This window comes from Rattus norvegicus, chromosome 2, assembly GCF_021556685.1.
Source record: "Rattus norvegicus strain SHRSP/BbbUtx chromosome 2, alternate assembly SHRSP_T2T, whole genome shotgun sequence".
NCBI lineage: Eukaryota > Metazoa > Chordata > Mammalia > Rodentia > Muridae > Rattus > Rattus norvegicus.
Genome location: NC_141535.1, coordinates 151,384,738 through 151,401,730, shown reverse-complemented (window position 1 = coordinate 151,401,730; position 16,993 = coordinate 151,384,738). Strand labels below are relative to the sequence as shown.

At 42.4% G+C, this 16,993-nt stretch overlaps 1 long non-coding RNA gene across 1 annotated transcript in view; it reads left to right on the top strand.

Annotated features, from left to right (window-relative positions):
* Positions 1-16,783, top strand: part of LOC147996285 (uncharacterized) — a 44,891-nt gene extending 28,108 nt beyond the window's left edge. Inside the window, exons 3-4 of the long non-coding RNA XR_015675326.1 lie at positions 12,263-12,357; positions 15,961-16,783. This is a non-coding gene — a long non-coding RNA (uncharacterized LOC147996285). The remainder of the gene's footprint in view (positions 1-12,262; positions 12,358-15,960) is intronic.
* The last annotated feature ends 210 nt before the right edge of the window (positions 16,784-16,993 follow it).

Below are 16,993 nucleotides of genomic sequence, written 5' to 3'. Positions count from 1 at the left end.
AAATGTTCATTGGCAGATGAATGCATAAAGATGTGGCACAGACATACAAAGGATGGGAAGGTGGCTCAAAAGGTAGGAGTGCTTTTTGTGCAAGCTTGACTTTAGTTTCAATCTCTAGCACCCAGGAAAAAGGTAAATATGGCTGTGTGTGCCTGAAACCCCAGAGCTGGGCACAGAAGAGCAGGAGAGCCTGGGCACTTGCTCTCTTGCCAGCCTAGCAAAATTGGTGGGCTTCAGGTTCAGTGAGACGCCTTGCTTTAAAATCTAAAGTGGAGAGGACCAGAGGGAGACACCTGAGGTCCTCCTCTGGCTTCTGTATGTGTGTTCCTGTACAAGTGAATAACTAACACACACACACACACACACACACACACACACACACACACACAGACACCACACACAGACACCACACACACACACACAGACACCACACACACACACACACACACACACACACACACACACACACGTGCGCACGCTCAATTTTAAAACATTTAAAAATTAAGAGACTTCTATGTTGTTCATGACAATGTTATGCTTTTTTTAAGAAAAGGAAATGTGCCACGTGCTACAGGATGGGTAAACCTTGATTATATTATACTCAGAGGAATAATCGTCACAAAAGGACAGTGCTCAGGTTATGACGATGGCTCAGATGAAGGGGCTACAGTTGACAAAAATCACAGAGGTTGACACTTTACAGGTGGTGGTTAAAGGCTGTCAGGGGTCTATGGCTGGGGAACCCATATTTAGTAGGCATAGCATTTCCCGTTGTCACCCGGTAGGGAGTGGGGGGCTTGTACGTGTGGGACAAACACTCCCCTATTGAGCCTTGTCCAATCCAAGAGTGTCAGTTTTGTAAGATGAAAATTTTAGAAGGATCTTCTGGAAAACAATACATATGTGTGACTGTGCAAATATTGAAATGGGCACTTAAAAATACGTTGCTAAGTCTAATGCTATGTTCTTGACCCCAATACAAATCTTAAAGATTAGATCATGCAACTATGGTACGTTCTGGTTTACAAACACATATATTGTATTACTGGCAGTGCACAATGGAACTGTTAAAATACTACTGAGATTATGAAAAGTATTTTCCCTCTGCACTTTTCCCTTAAAGAATTTTAAGTGAAATTAGCAAGTTTATATATTGAATACGAGAACAGTGTCTGTATTAGTGTTCAAATGAAGGGATTGTGCTTTCCCATCAAGCGGGCAGCAGTCAATACTCAAGTGGATGAACTTTGGCAAACTGAGAGCTAGCAGCCGCCCTGGGGCTCCCTCCCCACTGAGCACAGATCCCTTAGTGCAAAGAGAGGCAGCCCTGCTTTTTCTCCGGAGTTGGCATCTTGCCTGCCCTCTCCCTTAGCAGAGTGTAGGCAAAGTTCTTGTGTTTTGTACTTTCTCCCAGCCCGGCAGGGAACAAAGCACGTCCTCCTGTCGCTGTTTTGAAAGCAGAGGCCCTGACCATGCACGGGAAAGTTCAGTCTTGGAACATTGGCTTGAGCAGTGTGCAGCCAAGTCATCCGTTCCGGTCCCCACCGTTTCTAAGCACAGGCAGTGCTGGCTGGTCCTGGCCCGCAGGCCCCTGGCCGTTGTTGAAGTGTTTCATCTCCAGTACGGAACCATTTGAGTTGATTAGAAACATCTCCTTTCCCTCCCATTCCCTGCCCAGAGCATGTACCCTTGACTCTGACAATAGTCTTGGAATTACTGCGTGATCAGCATGTCCCAGCGTCCCAGCCTGGGTGTTTCGTTTTGCTAGCCACTCTGGAAGGAGTTTCAGTGAGGTTGGCTGTGACCGGATCCCTGGCCCAGCACTGCTTCAGAAGGATTTTGCAGTTGGCTTAAGTCTAGAACTTTCTGGAATGGTTTAATGATCGTTTTCCACTAATTTTTGCCTCCTACAGTTTTCCTCGTGTAGAGCTGAGGTTGCAACATGTGTCATTACATCCCAGCAAGGGAATGGTACAGGAAGTAGACCTAAACTACCATAAACCTTCCTTCCAGTCTTCCTTCACAGAAAACTCTAGACTCCACCCTGACAAGCCTGCCCTCAACCCCTGCTGCCAGCAAAGAGGTGTCAGTTAAGAGTCTGACAGGAGCTTGGTGTGGTAGCACACACTTTTAATGCCCCACTGGGGAAGCAGCAGATCTCTGAGTTTGAGGTCTACATATCAAATTCTAGAACAACAAGAACAACACAGTGAGCCCTGTGTCAGGGATCCTGTACAGGACGCTGTAGTTATTCTGTAGGCACCTCCCCCATCTCCTTGGATCTTGGGGAACCAATGATAACAGAATATCACAATCGAACACTTTTCTTGAATCACAAAGAGCTCTACAGAGTTTGGGAAATATTTGTTTTTTTCAGCTACAAAGGAGGGAGATAGATGAAGACACAGCAGATGAAACCCCTCTGTGGGAAAATATAAGTTCCTGCTTCTGTTCAGTTGTTTGTAGTCTCTTGATTAGACTCAGCATCCACTAATCTCTTTACTCCCATAATTACACAGTTACGGCTTGCCTGTATTAGTCATATGAATTACAGGGTTAATGTCAGATACGTTGTATAAAACTTAAGTATGGATTTGTGAAGTGGAAATTTCTGGCTTCTTTGGAAACTCAGTTGTGTCACGTGATGGTTTTTCTGGAAGCTGCCATGTGGGAAGATGTTTTGCTGAAGCAGATGCTTGAGAGGGCACTTGATGTTTGGAAAGAGTAAAACTAGAACCCAACAGGTGGTGAAAGAATGCTCTTGCATGGTGATACCATGCAGGGCTTTGCTGGTCTTCACTTCATCAAGAGAAATGCACCAAAGAATTTCTTGTGGCAGTCCATCTGATTCTTGTCACTTCCAATGACTCATGCAGATTTGGCGAAGCCTTGTGGTTTCTGCTGGATAGGGCTGCTGCTACTGTTTGGTGTTTGCTATTGGACTGGACTTCTGATATCCTGACAAGGACAATTGGAGTTACCCCAAATAATTACTTCTAAACAGGTCCATAACCCCCTTGTCCTATTAACCTACCCTACCTCTCTGGTCATTGGGCTACAAGGGAAGTTGATGTGTTCAAGAACTCTAAATAAAAAAGGCTTAGAGAAATCTAATCTTACAGATTTGTCTTAAGGTCATTTCGTTTGCTTTTATTGCTGTATGGTAATTAAAAGGAAAGATTGCCTGAAATAATTAGAACAATGGGGAATGGGAAAATAGCTCAGTCTATAATATTTGTTGTGCAATCATGAGTACCTGAGTTCAAATCCCAAGAACCCAAAAAGGCTGGGCATGGTGATGTCGGCATTCCAGGCCAGGGGAAATGGAGATAGGCTGAACCTTAGAGCTTGCTGGCCGGCCAGCCTGACGTAATTGGTTTTAGGTGCTAGTAAGACACTCTGCCTTAAAAATATGGTGGACAGGACAACTACTAAGGAGTAACACCTGAGACTGACCTCTGGCCTCCACACATGCATGAAGGAATGAACACACACACACACACACACACACACACACAAACAGAGGGGAGAGCAAATAGAAACTGTTGCTATGGTTGGTTCTGAAGGATTATGTGTAAGGAAAACAGATCCGTATCCACATGCAGAAGAGATTTGTTTACTTTCACTTTCCTACCTCACTAGAAATTTCACAGGATGAAGTGAGGTAATGAAGGCAGTTCGAGTGTCAGCTGTTCTGGTTGCCTGCTGCCCAACCTTTTGTTGAAAGAGGAACTTGCCTGCTTTACACAGTATGAGTTAGTTGAGTATAGAGTTAGGCAGCTGAGGTTGACAGTGGTTTAATATATATATATATATTTTATTTATATATATATATATATATATAATTTTGGGAGGGGTACTGCCCCACCCCACTCACACTGGGTCATAGGGGAGTTGTACTAAGGAATAGAGCAAGCCAGTATATTATGGGAAGCAAGCTTTCATAGTAACCAAGGGCTGGGTGACCCTGGCTACTGATATAACTGGCTTGTTTAAATAATTTCATGGGTTTGCAGGGAAATAAAATGCCATTAGGCTGAGGACCATGTAACATGTAGTAGATTCAGTGGATAAGGGATCAAGGCAGAGAGGAGTGCTGTCCAGAGAGCAGGGCCATCTCTAGTAAGGGCACAGAAACTCCCAGTGAGGCTTTTGGGGATTCTGTGGTGCATCTAGACAACAGGGGATATTTTAGACCTTTGCACTATCAATATAAAAGAACAGGGAGCCATGGGTTATAGTCTAGACAGAGCCAAGTCCAAGAGTCACACCATACACACTATTCATCAAAATGGCACAGAAATTACATCAAGAAAGTCTGATCTCAAAGATACAAGTCTCTTGGGATGAATGCCAAGTTCCTAAGGAACCTGATCTTTGTCAAGAAGGTCGTAAAAGGACCTAGGGAGATGGTGCTGTGAGTGAAAGGTTCAGTGTGCAAGCATGAGGAAGAGAGTTTGGATCTCTAGGACCTACATTAAAGCCAAATGGGTTGGGTGGTTGTCTGTAATTCCAGTGCAAGGGGGGTAGAGACAAGGAATCCCCAGAGACAGCTGCTTATCCAGACTCACCAAGGTAGTGCTCCCTGGCTACAAGCGAGAGACCCTGCTTGCCTCAATATCTAAGGTTGGCAGTGATGGAGAAGACAGCTCTCATCAACTTTTCACATGTTTATGAACATATAAGTGTACCCACAAACATCTGAATATATGTGTTTGCAAAATTTTTTTTAAGGCACATAAAGGCCTGGAGGAGACACAAGCCAACAACTCCAAGATCCAAAGTCCCCTGAAGCCTAAGGGCCGTATGTCCAGGATCCCAAAGACTGTCAGCCATTACCTTTAGACATCTTGCCTACGTCTTCTCATCCCAAGCTCAGAACACATGCTCTAGCCTCCGCCACTAAGGGACTTAGATTTGTCCAGGAAAGGGCGAGAGCAAGACTCCATCGGACACCCAAGTTGGGGTGGATTTTTAAGAGAAAATTATTTAAGAGAAAATATTCGGGCTCAGGGTTTTTGAACTTTCAGTTCCGGATCACTTGGCTTTCTGGATTTGGACCTGCTGAGGCAGCATGTTTCGGTGGAAATATATGGCTAAGCAAAACTGCTTGTCCCATTCATGGTGGGAGAGAGTCCTGAGGTGGGGACCAAAGGGTCCCACCAACCCTTTGAATAAAGGTTTGTGATGGACTGAAGACACATTTAGGACCTATCCCTGAAAGTTTCCATCATCTCTCCATGATGTCAAACTGGGACCAAGTCTTTAACACATGGGCCTTGGGGAAATGTTCGAGCTCCAGGCCGAAGCAGTTCCATGGCAGAGACTCTAGTCTGACAATGTGAAGACAGAAGGATGGGCATGATCACCTGTGCCAATGGGTGCCAATGGGGTTCTCCAAATAGGGTCAATAAACCTGAGGCAGCAAAGGAGGAAAGCCATGGTTTTTGCCTGTAATGACCTTGTTTTCTCTAGGCTGGAGTGAGAACGGGGCTTGGAAGTGTAAGGTGTAATGTGTGGCTCTGACTCTAAGCACAGGAGGAAATCAGACTATAGAGGCAATTAGCTGTATTAATCGAGCCACAAAGATTTCATTAAAAAAATATGTATGTGGAACTTGGCTGCATCATCAAGGGGGGTTTAGATGCAAAACTGGGGTAGCTGGGGAAGAACCAAAATTAAAAACAAGTTCCCACTTATGTTTAAGAGTGTCCAATTTTTTACTAAACATATACTTATTAAAATCAGATCAATATTAATAGTGAACTGTGGGTAGCATGTGGCTGGAGCCTGCTAACCATAGGTGATCTCTAATGTGGATGCAATTTTCAATAAAATGGAGTAACTGGTAATTTTAATTTCAACTTGTAATTTTAATTGCTATAAGCACCTTTAGGTATATAATATATATTATATATTTTAGTATATAATAACTTTAACATTATATCTAGCCATTCATTAATATATAACAACCTTAATATTATATCTATCCATCCATCAATCTATCATCTATCTATCTATCTATCTATCTATCTATCTATCTATCTATCTATCTATCTATCATGTGTCTGTATCTATCCTCTATCTATCATCTATTTATATCTTCCCATCTATCATTTATTTATCTATCATCTATCTATCTATCTATCTATCTAACTATCTATCTATCTATCATTCAATCGTCCATCCATCCATCCATCCATCCATCCGCTGATATTAAGAATTAAATGCAGGGTTAACACATTCTAGGAAGACATTTTTCCACAGATCTACAAGGTGGGTTTTTACCTTTTTTTTAGTAGTATTATTATTTTTGAGACGAGATCTTTTTAAGTACATCAAGCTAGTTTTTAATTCATTATAGAGCTTTGACAGACCTCTAACTTGTGATCCTGATCCCTCATTCTCTCCGGTAGCTGGGACTACATTTTAAAATGTACTAGAACCCTGAAGAAAGAGCATCTGAGGATACATCACAGTTCAGTGGCCTAACACTTGCTTAGCACAGTCCTGGGTTCAATCCCTTCTGCTCTACCATTCTCTGCTTAAATACAAAGAAAAAATAAGTGACTTTGGAGGCGCATAATTCCTGGAGGTCATTAGCCGGCTTATTCCCATAGCCCCATCCTACCCAGCTGGCTGGCTTTTCAGGGCTCATCCCCAAACTCTCCTGCTTGGAGCATGCTGAGAGCACCTCCATTTCTGCATTCCGGGAGCATTGGGGCTTGTTCTCTCCTGTGGAGCATTTGGTACTTAATGCTCCAGCCAACTGAGCTACCCAGAGTGTATGGCAGCCACAAAGAGAAAAATGAGCCTCTAAATTACTGAAGGAGCACTATGTTCTTTCCAGAACACGGTGGTCATTTTCCAGTTGTCCAGCATGAGTATGTACCCTTGAAGATATTTATCAGAGACTTGGTTCACCTCTTGTTCTTGGCAACCGCAGAGAAAGATGCCTGCCAGCATGCCCTCAGGTTTGTGCTAATTTTGTATCTCAAATAGCCTCTTCTGACAGTGAGGATAAAAGGGAAGTTCTTAGGCTCCAGGAAATTCACTATGACTTGAATCTTCTTCCTTAGTGAGTTGTTATATGAGAAATACATATCTATATGTATATATTTGTGTTGTTTGTTTGAGACAGGGTCTTTAGCTCTAGGCTGAAATCTAACTCCTTTTGTAGCTAAGGATAACCTTGAACTTCTGACTCTCCGATCTGAACTTCTGGAAGGTCGGGATTACAGGTGCACACCACCACACCCAGCTTATGCAACATTGCACATGGTGCTAAGAATAGAACCCAGGGTTCTATGCATGCGGAGCAAACACTCTATCAACTGACCTACGTTTCTTACCTCATTATTATTTGTTTGTGACACCAAATAGTTTAGCTGGTAAAATATAAAGAGACAAGAAAATGTACCATTTCTTCAGGAATCAACAGTAATAATAGCAAATGAAACAAAAGAAACTTATAGGCATAATTACTCCCAAATGATGGCAGCTAAACCTAAAAGGTCTAAGTTGTTTAAGATTTCTATGTCAAGAAATAAACTTGTCCTAGCATGAGTGGCTGTAGAGATGAGTCTGAAGGGTTCTAGCACAACAAAATTAATAACTTGTGGGCTAACATGCTTAACTATCACACATTAGCCTTTCCGGGAACTGTTTTCAGAATTTAAAGGCAGCTACAACCATTTTGTGATGACTCTCTGGATGGTGACTTGAGTCTCAGGAAATCCTGAACTATACCCTAGATCCATTGGAATAAAATTGTGTAGATCCTAGAAGTGATGATGAATTTGACTGTCACCCTACTAAGAAAAGAAATATCTAAAGTCTGGTAATGAATCAACAAAGTATATAATGTCCTGGAACATTTGCAGATGCAACATCTCAGGTGTAATCTTTCCAACTAGAGATTACTTGGGAAATGTATTTAAAAATCACAAGACAAATAGACACTTACATGCTAAAGAAATTCTGGGCTCATCTTTGGATTGCAGTTTTCTTTGAATCCATGATTGCTTTTGACCATAATTTGTGCTTAAGCCCACTAAATTCTAAAACAAAGCTTTAGGAGATGTGGACCTTAGAGCGCGCGAGCGCGCGCGCACACACACACATTATAATTAGCAGATTCTCAGCATTGGCATAATGTGGGACTCGAGAGGCCCCTGCATTAGCATCTGGGCATGTTGGTGCCATAGCTTTCTCGCAAAGAAAGCATTTGGTCAGGGACACCCATCAGGCCCACTCCATCTAAGACTAGAAAGTACTTTGGTTTTCAATTTCTCTGTCACTCACAAAACGGTTCTCTGTAGAATGCAAGGCAGTTAGCTCTACAGAAGAATTATATGCACACCACTTGGGGCTTTACTTTGCTTTAGTCAATTGACTTTGCATAACTTTCCTTGTTCTACTGTCAAACTTTTTGCCATTTAATCTGAAAGGAAGGCACTATTTGCTTGGTCTGCAGAACCAGGCTAAAGTGAGTAGAACATTCATATCTGAAACACAATGAAGGTAATGCCAACAACTCGATAATCTAAATAAGTAATATTTTACTATAATCAAAAAGAGCCATGGCTTGTGAGCCAGTTGCCTAGTTTTGTAAATAAAGTTTTATTGGGACCAGGGTGAGAATTAGAGTGAGTCAATGAATAGTGACCTGTCATGCAAGTGTCATTATCTGCACTTTTCTAAGTGTTTTCATTATGCTTTTTAGCAGCAACTTCCTAAAAATAACTGTCCCAAGTTGTCCTAGATGAAGAGCATCAGTTGCTGTCTGCATAAGGTAGATGCCACTCCTTGGTGCTTCTTTCTTTCTCAAGTGTGAGAGCACCATCCTGTTTCTTCATCATCTTAACTCTGCACTCATAGCAGGCTTGAGCCCACAAGTGCTCATTTTTTTTGTTTATTTTTGTTATTATTGCTTTTTAAGATTTATATGTTTTGAAATATTCTTTCTCCCTCCCTTCTAATTATCAGAATAAATCTTACTAGGATGTTTACTTTTTAAACAAATCCACACTTTATCTGGGTTTGAAAGAATAAACAATCTGTATAAAGAGTGTGACCTGTGCCAGTCCCTTAGCCTGGAAGGAGTTCATTTTCTCCATCTGTCAAGTCTGGGACTCCCTCTGTTACACTTTGCCTTCTACTGCATAAGAAAGCACCATGCAATCACCCTTGCAAGCTACAGACTCAGTGTACATTCCACAAGTGAATGTGCACACACATGCATACACACACATATGGGCACATGCATATGACACATACATGCACATATGCACACACAGTACACCCACAGCACACACATCACATATCACATATATACTCTATACATACCCCTTGTAAACATACACATACCACAGACACAAACACATGCACACAAACATACAAATATGTACAGAGACACACATATGCACACATGCGTGCCCACATACATACTGAGCTCATATACCACATTCACATACCACACATGTATACAAGCATACAAACATGTACAGTCACCATATAAACACACAGAAACACATGTATACATATGTGAAAATGCACAGATACACATGCATGCACAGATACATATGCATGCACAGAAACACATGCACACACTTACCAAACATGCGTGCACATGTATACTACTAAAATATGCACACATATACACAAATATATGCACACAAATGCACATACACACAGAGAGACATGCATACATACAAGTTCTTATACTCAACACTACACCATACACAAATATATACATACCATACCCATGCATACACACCCATACTCACTTAACACATCACATACAACATGCATACTCACATAACATGCACACTTGCGTGTGTTGGTGTGTGCTTACAAACACATACACATTCATATACACTTACCCACACAAATACCAGATACACATGTATACATATCTGCACCACACATATATACACATCATGTATATATACACATACCACATCACATACACATAGTCATTCATACACACATGTGCATGCACACAACAAATACATATATATATATATACACCCAATACAAATATCACACATGCATACACACAGTACCTATTTAAACACATGTGTGCCACACACCAAGACACATATACACATGTATGTATATATGTACATATACATACACTACACACCTATGCACACATATGCACACACACATATATACATGTGCACATACACCATATACATATACACCCTATACATGCACACAGATGCATGTACACGCACATGCACACAGCATACACATACATACAAACACTCACACATACCTTCCCCACCCTTACCCTCATATTGACATATTCAGTCTCAAAATCAAAGTGTTAATCTTTTGAAAAGCACTGGCTTTAGGGTAAATCTCCTCATGCATATATTGGCTTGAAAATGGATACTTTGAATATAACACCATACCTAAAGAAGCTATCTTAGTTAGGGTCTTTTTGCTGTGAAGAGATACCATGGCTAAGGCAAATCTGATAAAGAAAAGCATTTAATTGGGGCTGGCTTACAGTTTCCGAGGTTTAGTTCATTATCTGTAGAAGTTTCTGGTTGTGTCATGTGATGCAGACTCACACGTGGTATTTTGCTGAGGCAAGACCTGTGGTGGGGGACATGTAATGTTGGAAAAGAGGATAAATAAGACTCATCAGACAGTGGGAGGACAGTTACATAGCTAACTTTGAAATGGATTCGCTGGACTCAGGGCTTCACCGATCTTCACTTCATTGAGAGAGGCAAGACAGAGAACTTGACCTGGCATCCCTACTGCTCCCACTGACTGGTGCAGACTCGCAGGAGGTCTGGCTGTTTCAGGTGAATCATGCCACTGCTGCTGATTGTGTTTGGTATCCTGGCACTACTGAATGGGACTGCTGGTACCCTGACAATGGAGATTGGAATTGCCTCGAAGAACGACTTCTAAACAGGTCCACATCTTCTTGTCCTGTTTGCCATCTTTTCTCCCACACCTTTGGGAGTGGGCTAGAAGGGAGATTGAAGCATTTGAGAACCCTTACTAAGCAGGTTTTGAAAAACCTAAGCCTACAATTATCATCACGGTGGGAAGCCTGGCAGTGTCCAAGCAGACATGGTGCTGCAGAAGGAGCTGAGAGCTCTAGGTTTTCATCCACAGGCAGCAGAAGAGAACTGTGTTTAACACTGGCCATAGTTTGAACATAGAAGACCTCCAAGCCCATCCCCACAGTGACATACTTCCACCAAGGCCACGCCTACTTCAAGAAAGCCACACCTCCTAACAGTGCCACTCCCTATGGGCCATGCATTCAAAGACATGAGTCTATGGGGCCATACCTATTCAAACTACCACAGATGCCCACATCAGAAAAGAACCCAACTTCCTGATCTTACTCTATGTGTATGTATGAAGTACATAAATAGATGTTCCATAAGTAATTTTGGATTAAAATTGCTTATTGACAGGACCAGTGAGGGGGCTCAGAGGACCAAAGTGCCTGTGGCATAAGCTTGAGGATCTAAGTTTGACTCCCAGAATCCACTTGAAAGTGGAAGGAGGAGGCAGAAAGGCCAAGCATACCACAAGAAAACCCACAGAATGAATAAACCTGGACTCATAAGGGCTCACTGAGATTTAAACGACTGTCAGGAAGCCTGCATGGGTCTAACCTGGGCTCTCTGCGTATATGTTACAGCTTGGTGGTTTTGTAGGACTCCTAATGGAGGGAATAGGGACTGTTTCTGATGCTTTTGCCTGCTTTTGGGACCCTTGTCCTCTTACTCAGTAGCTTCATTCAGCCTCAACATGAGAGGAGGAGCCTAGTCTTGCAACTTGATGTGCCAAGTTTGATTGATATTCCTGGGAGGCCTGTCACTTTTCTGAGGGAAACAGGAGTGGGTGGGTAGGGAGATGGAGGGACTGGGAGGAGAGGAGGCAGGGGAAGCTGCATTGAGAATGGAGTATTTGCAAGAATAAATTAATAAAAACATTACTTGCTTTTAAAAAAAAAAAGGGCAGGAGAGAACCAACTCCACAAAGTTCTCCTCCAATCTCCACATGAGCGTCATGACACGTGGACACCCCCACATCATATCACACAATAATAATAAAAATAACGTTTTAAAAGTTACCTATGTTAAATTCCATCTCTAAAATGCTAACCTTTAAACAGGTAAGATTCGTCTTTTAATGTGGAAGCCTACCTGCATTTCGACCATCTGCTTGAGTGACAGCACTTACTGCATGGAATTGACCTTGTGACCTGCATGCTATTTAGGTCAGCATGGCCAGCGAAGACCTCTTCCTCCTCCCTGCAAATGCTGTGACCAAAAGAAAGAAACCACCACAACAACAGGGGCCGAGGACAGAAAAGTATGAGAAGTTGAGACGGTTGTGGGTTCGAAAAGGCCTGCCTGGGAATCTCAGGTCATCTGAGCCCCCAGAGGTGAAATGGGTTTAAAACGATCAACATTCTGAGTATGGGAAGGAGGTTCTTCCAGTCACCTTTTCCCCATTTCTTCCTCATGCTGGACATTCACTATGAATTTACAAGTAACTGTAAGAGTATCAAGTCCATAGAAACAGAGGTAGATTTTTTTCCTCAGTTGATTTCTGCCTTGCCCCACCCAGCTCCAGGGCTCCCTCCCTATCGAATGACCTTGAATGGGTTTTCAACACTTGGTTCTGATCACAGTATCTCTTCCCCAGGCCCCTGAGCTTACTGGAGTCCAAACCTCTTCGCTTGTGAGGTAGCTTCAAATCCCACTGTTCATATTTCAGCTTGACAGTCTTCGCCACGATGTTCATTTCATTTCTTTTTTTTTTTGGTGTGGAGCTCTGATTTGCACAACATGAACAACCATCGGTGTACCTTATGGTTCTGACACACACACATAGACCCATATATCACTACACCTGAAACAGTGTGTAACCTCTGCCCCTTCCACACACAAACACACACATTCTCTAAGCTAATTGGCATCATTCTTGGTCCTTGAGCACAGTACCCACCATCCTAAATTTTGCCTGCTCTTAAATGATTTATGAATACAGGTGTACAACTCTGGTCCTTCTTAATATAGGATATTAACCCTCCTCTTTCAATATCGGTACTTGGGGAACTCATCCATGAAATGTATATATTTCGTTCATCATTTACATTGTTCAATAGCATGCTGCTGGATGAGTGTACCACCACATAGGAGTTGCTTTGTTTTTTCGTAATTTTTCTTACATGACTTTGAATTGAAGAGGGTGTGAATTAAACACACAACAACAACAACAACAACAACAACAACAACACAGCCAGGAGGCCGTTTCCTGAGGCCTCAAGTGGATGCCTACCTGGTCTAGAGTCTGACCTCAGCAGCCTGGATCGGGAGACAGTTAAGAGGGACACAGAGACAAAGGAAAAAAAATCAGCACTATTTATTTATTTACTGTGAGAAATAAGACCATTATATTCAGGAATTCACCTGAATTTCACATATTTCTAAAATGCTTCTTTAATATTTATATAGCCTTTCTTTCAAGGAACTGGGAATATATTTAAATAATAAGTTGCCATGGCACCTTGGTAAACAGATTGTTGGATTTAGAAGTGAAGAATTTTGGATGAACGAACTAAAGGTTCCCAAAATGGCTTTGTAAGGAAACACACCAGCTTTAACCTCATCTCTCTGCTTTCTTATTCCTCAAGCTTAGAGGTTGACAGTCTATTGGGCCAGGCTATGGACTCGAGAGCTAGAGGCCTTTGGTGTAAATACGTGCCCTGCCATCACCACTGGACCTCGGGCAAGTTTCAGTGCCCCCTCTGTGCCTCAGCTGTGCCACTTTAGAATGGGATAATAATAGTTAAATTAGCTGGCAGAGGCAGAGTGACCTGAGCAACGCTGTCATATAACAAGCAATTAAGAAGTGCCAGCTGCTAGCATTGTTTTGGGCCCTATAAATTATCACTTTCCTCATTCTCAGAAAATTAGATCACATTTAGGCATTACTAACTATTAAGGATTCAGCTAAAACTCCAGCATGAAACATTCCTTGTGTTCCTGAGGGACAGAGCATTTCCAGAGGAGAGGCAGAGTTGGTGATTACCACTTATTTTTTTAATTGGTAACAAGGAAGAGACTAGAGAAACCAAAGTAAGTTTTACCTAAAGCATTTCAACATATTGGAATGCTTTAAATACGGATATTGTGTCAGAGGCATTGGTTTGCATCCTTGGCTTTGCAGCTACACCGTTAAGAAGCAGAGCATGGAAGACATTGTAGACTTTGGAAGAAGCTGGAGCGGCTTCTACAATGTTGCTAAGGGAAGTGAAGAATCCATGGCTCCTAATTAAGATTAATTCAATGTATCATGCATAAATTGGATCCTAGTGAGAGCAAATGTAGTAAAATAATTAAAAATGAAACTATTTTCTCAGAACAGCAACAACAAACCAAAGGAAACAAAGCAACAACAACAAAACCCCAAAAGCCAGGGAGGCTGTATGCTCGCAGCTCACGTGTTTCTCTTCAGTGGCAGCTGGATAAAAAGGAAGCAGCGTGGAGAGCAGAGATGGGAAATCAAAACCAAAACCTTTCATGTGGTTGGCTCAATCTGGGCAGGGCAAATGGGACACCTGTGAGTAACAGAAAAGGAAGTCTCTTCGGGGAATGGAAGATAAGTCACCCAGGGGCAGGGCAGCAAAACCAGCCTGGAAGGAAATGACACATACCAGCGAAGGCTTGCGATTTGAAGTTGGAGTACCGGGAATCAGAATCGTCAAGAATTAGATTCAGGGGGCTGGGGATTTAGCTCAGTGGTTAGAGCGCTTACCTAGGAAGCGCAAGGCCCTGGGTTCGGTCCCCAGCTCCGAAAAAAAGAACCAAAAAAAAAAAAAAAAAAAAAAAGAATTAGATTCAGGAGAGACAAACTGTATTTCAATCACTTATGTCTTTAAGAAGATTCCTCTTTAAGAATAAGAAGTTTAGGGAGACTTCCTGTGAAGGTCAAATCCTAAGAAACTTCCTAGTGAGAGTTTATTTTAAACATGGAGCTAGGAAGTGGATCTTCTGGAGATCATAGTCTGGGCACCCCTCCTTCCTATCCCAAAACCTACCTACAATTGTATTTGTTTACCCATATTGGGTTTTAAACTGTTTTTGAATTCTAACTTTAAAAAATGAATGTTCGCTCTTGCTCTTGCCTTCCTGCCCCTGCTGTGTTCTCCCATTCCCCTCCCCCCTCTCCTTCCATGTGCCCATGGCCAGCCTCTACTCCTCTACTCTTTCTCTCTCTGCCTCTATCACCCTAACTCGCCTCCCCATTCCCTGAAAAACAAACAAACAAAAAAACCAAACAAAAAAAAACCTCTGTTCTATACTAAAATAAAAAAAGAAATGGATGTTCAAAATAATTCTAATTTCTAGCTGAGTAGCAGTGGCCTCTGTGCATCCAAGAGAGCCCAGGCTGGGTGTGCCCCCAAATCCTGTTATCACAAGCTCTGGGAGATCCCTTAGGGGCTCCCACTTGCCTGTGGTATCTCTTCTTAGTGTGGGTAGTTTTGGGGGTTGGGGTGATTGGACATTTAAAAAGATCTGGTTTTGTATGTTTCAAGGCAGAGGTGGGAATATTGTAGAATCTCCTAGCCAATTCTGAAGCACTGGTCTTTAACTCCTCCCACCTCTAAGCTGGTGCCAGTCACTTCTCATGTTGCTATGGAATTGAAAGTATGCGGTTAATTCCCTCCACTGTGAACTTCTCCAGGGCAGGGGCCAAGCCTAGTCATTACTGCATATCTGGTTCATCACAATGAATAACACGAAGTTGGTGTCTAATAAATATTTATTGAATAAATAAAAGCTCAGATGGTTGGAATGATCCTCACTTCTAACATGAGAAAGAATCTGTTATTTTATAAGGCATAGCTTAGATAAAATCTCTCCTTTCCCTCGTGTCTTATTCATTCTTTTGACCCTTTTGGCTCAGGGTATCTTCGGCTCTAACTACTAGCAACCTGGACAGAAGACTGGTCTAGCAAACTGGACCACCAGTGGTGTCTCCCTCGGCGCTTGAAATGAGTCTCCCAGGGAATGAGCCAAGAGACCTCCAACTAAAGACCAGCTGCACAGTTTGGGAAGTGGAGTGGACACAGCAGATTTGTCGCTTGCACATCCGAGCCATGTGAAGTCTTTAAACGAGGGTACTCCCAGCTCCCACAGGCCCAGTGAGCCAAACTGTGTGAGCCAGCTGCTTTCACTTTGCTGAGAGGAAACTGCTTTTCAGTGTTCCAGTGTACTTACTTGGCCAGATTTCCCCTGGGATGGTAATGAAGACAGTGAACGTTGGCTGTTCACAAACCCTACTTATAAATGAGCGATTCTAAACTCTAGCCTCCAGGGCCAGACAGTCTGAGTGAAGCCTGCTGGGGAAGTCGGCAGGGATAGCTGTCCTCTGGGGCTAGAAACTGCAGCTAAAGCAGGAATCTGCGCCCAGTGTTGCCAGGCCTGGTTTTTCAAGGGATGCCAGACACGCAGATTATATGGGCATTTCCCTGATTAAGCAAAACAAAACAGATCCAACTGAGCAGGCAGATGGAGCCCTAAACCGTTAGGTTTTTTGAAGTCTGCAGTTCAATCAGGTGAAGGAGCCTGGAAGGAGCCTGTCACCCTGTGACTGGCAACAGAACATTCCCATCCCTGTACCCCACACCACGGCTCTCTGAAATGAACCTTTATTCATTTTTTTGGTTGATTTTATTTTGTTGTTTTGTTTTTGTGTTGGCTTTATCCTTAGCTAGAAATTTTGAAAATTTTATGAGAACAAGGACCACATAAAGGTGAAGTAGTTGGTGCACATGTGGAAGTGAACGAGTAGCATTTGCATCCTAATGCCCTTGCAGGCAGCCTGACTCTGTTCTAAATGCTAACATCTGTATGCATGTGACTATGGGTGGGAGCTTATGGACATAAACATGCATGAATGTTTATTTTTTAATCACTGATGATTAGTATCTGCTTTA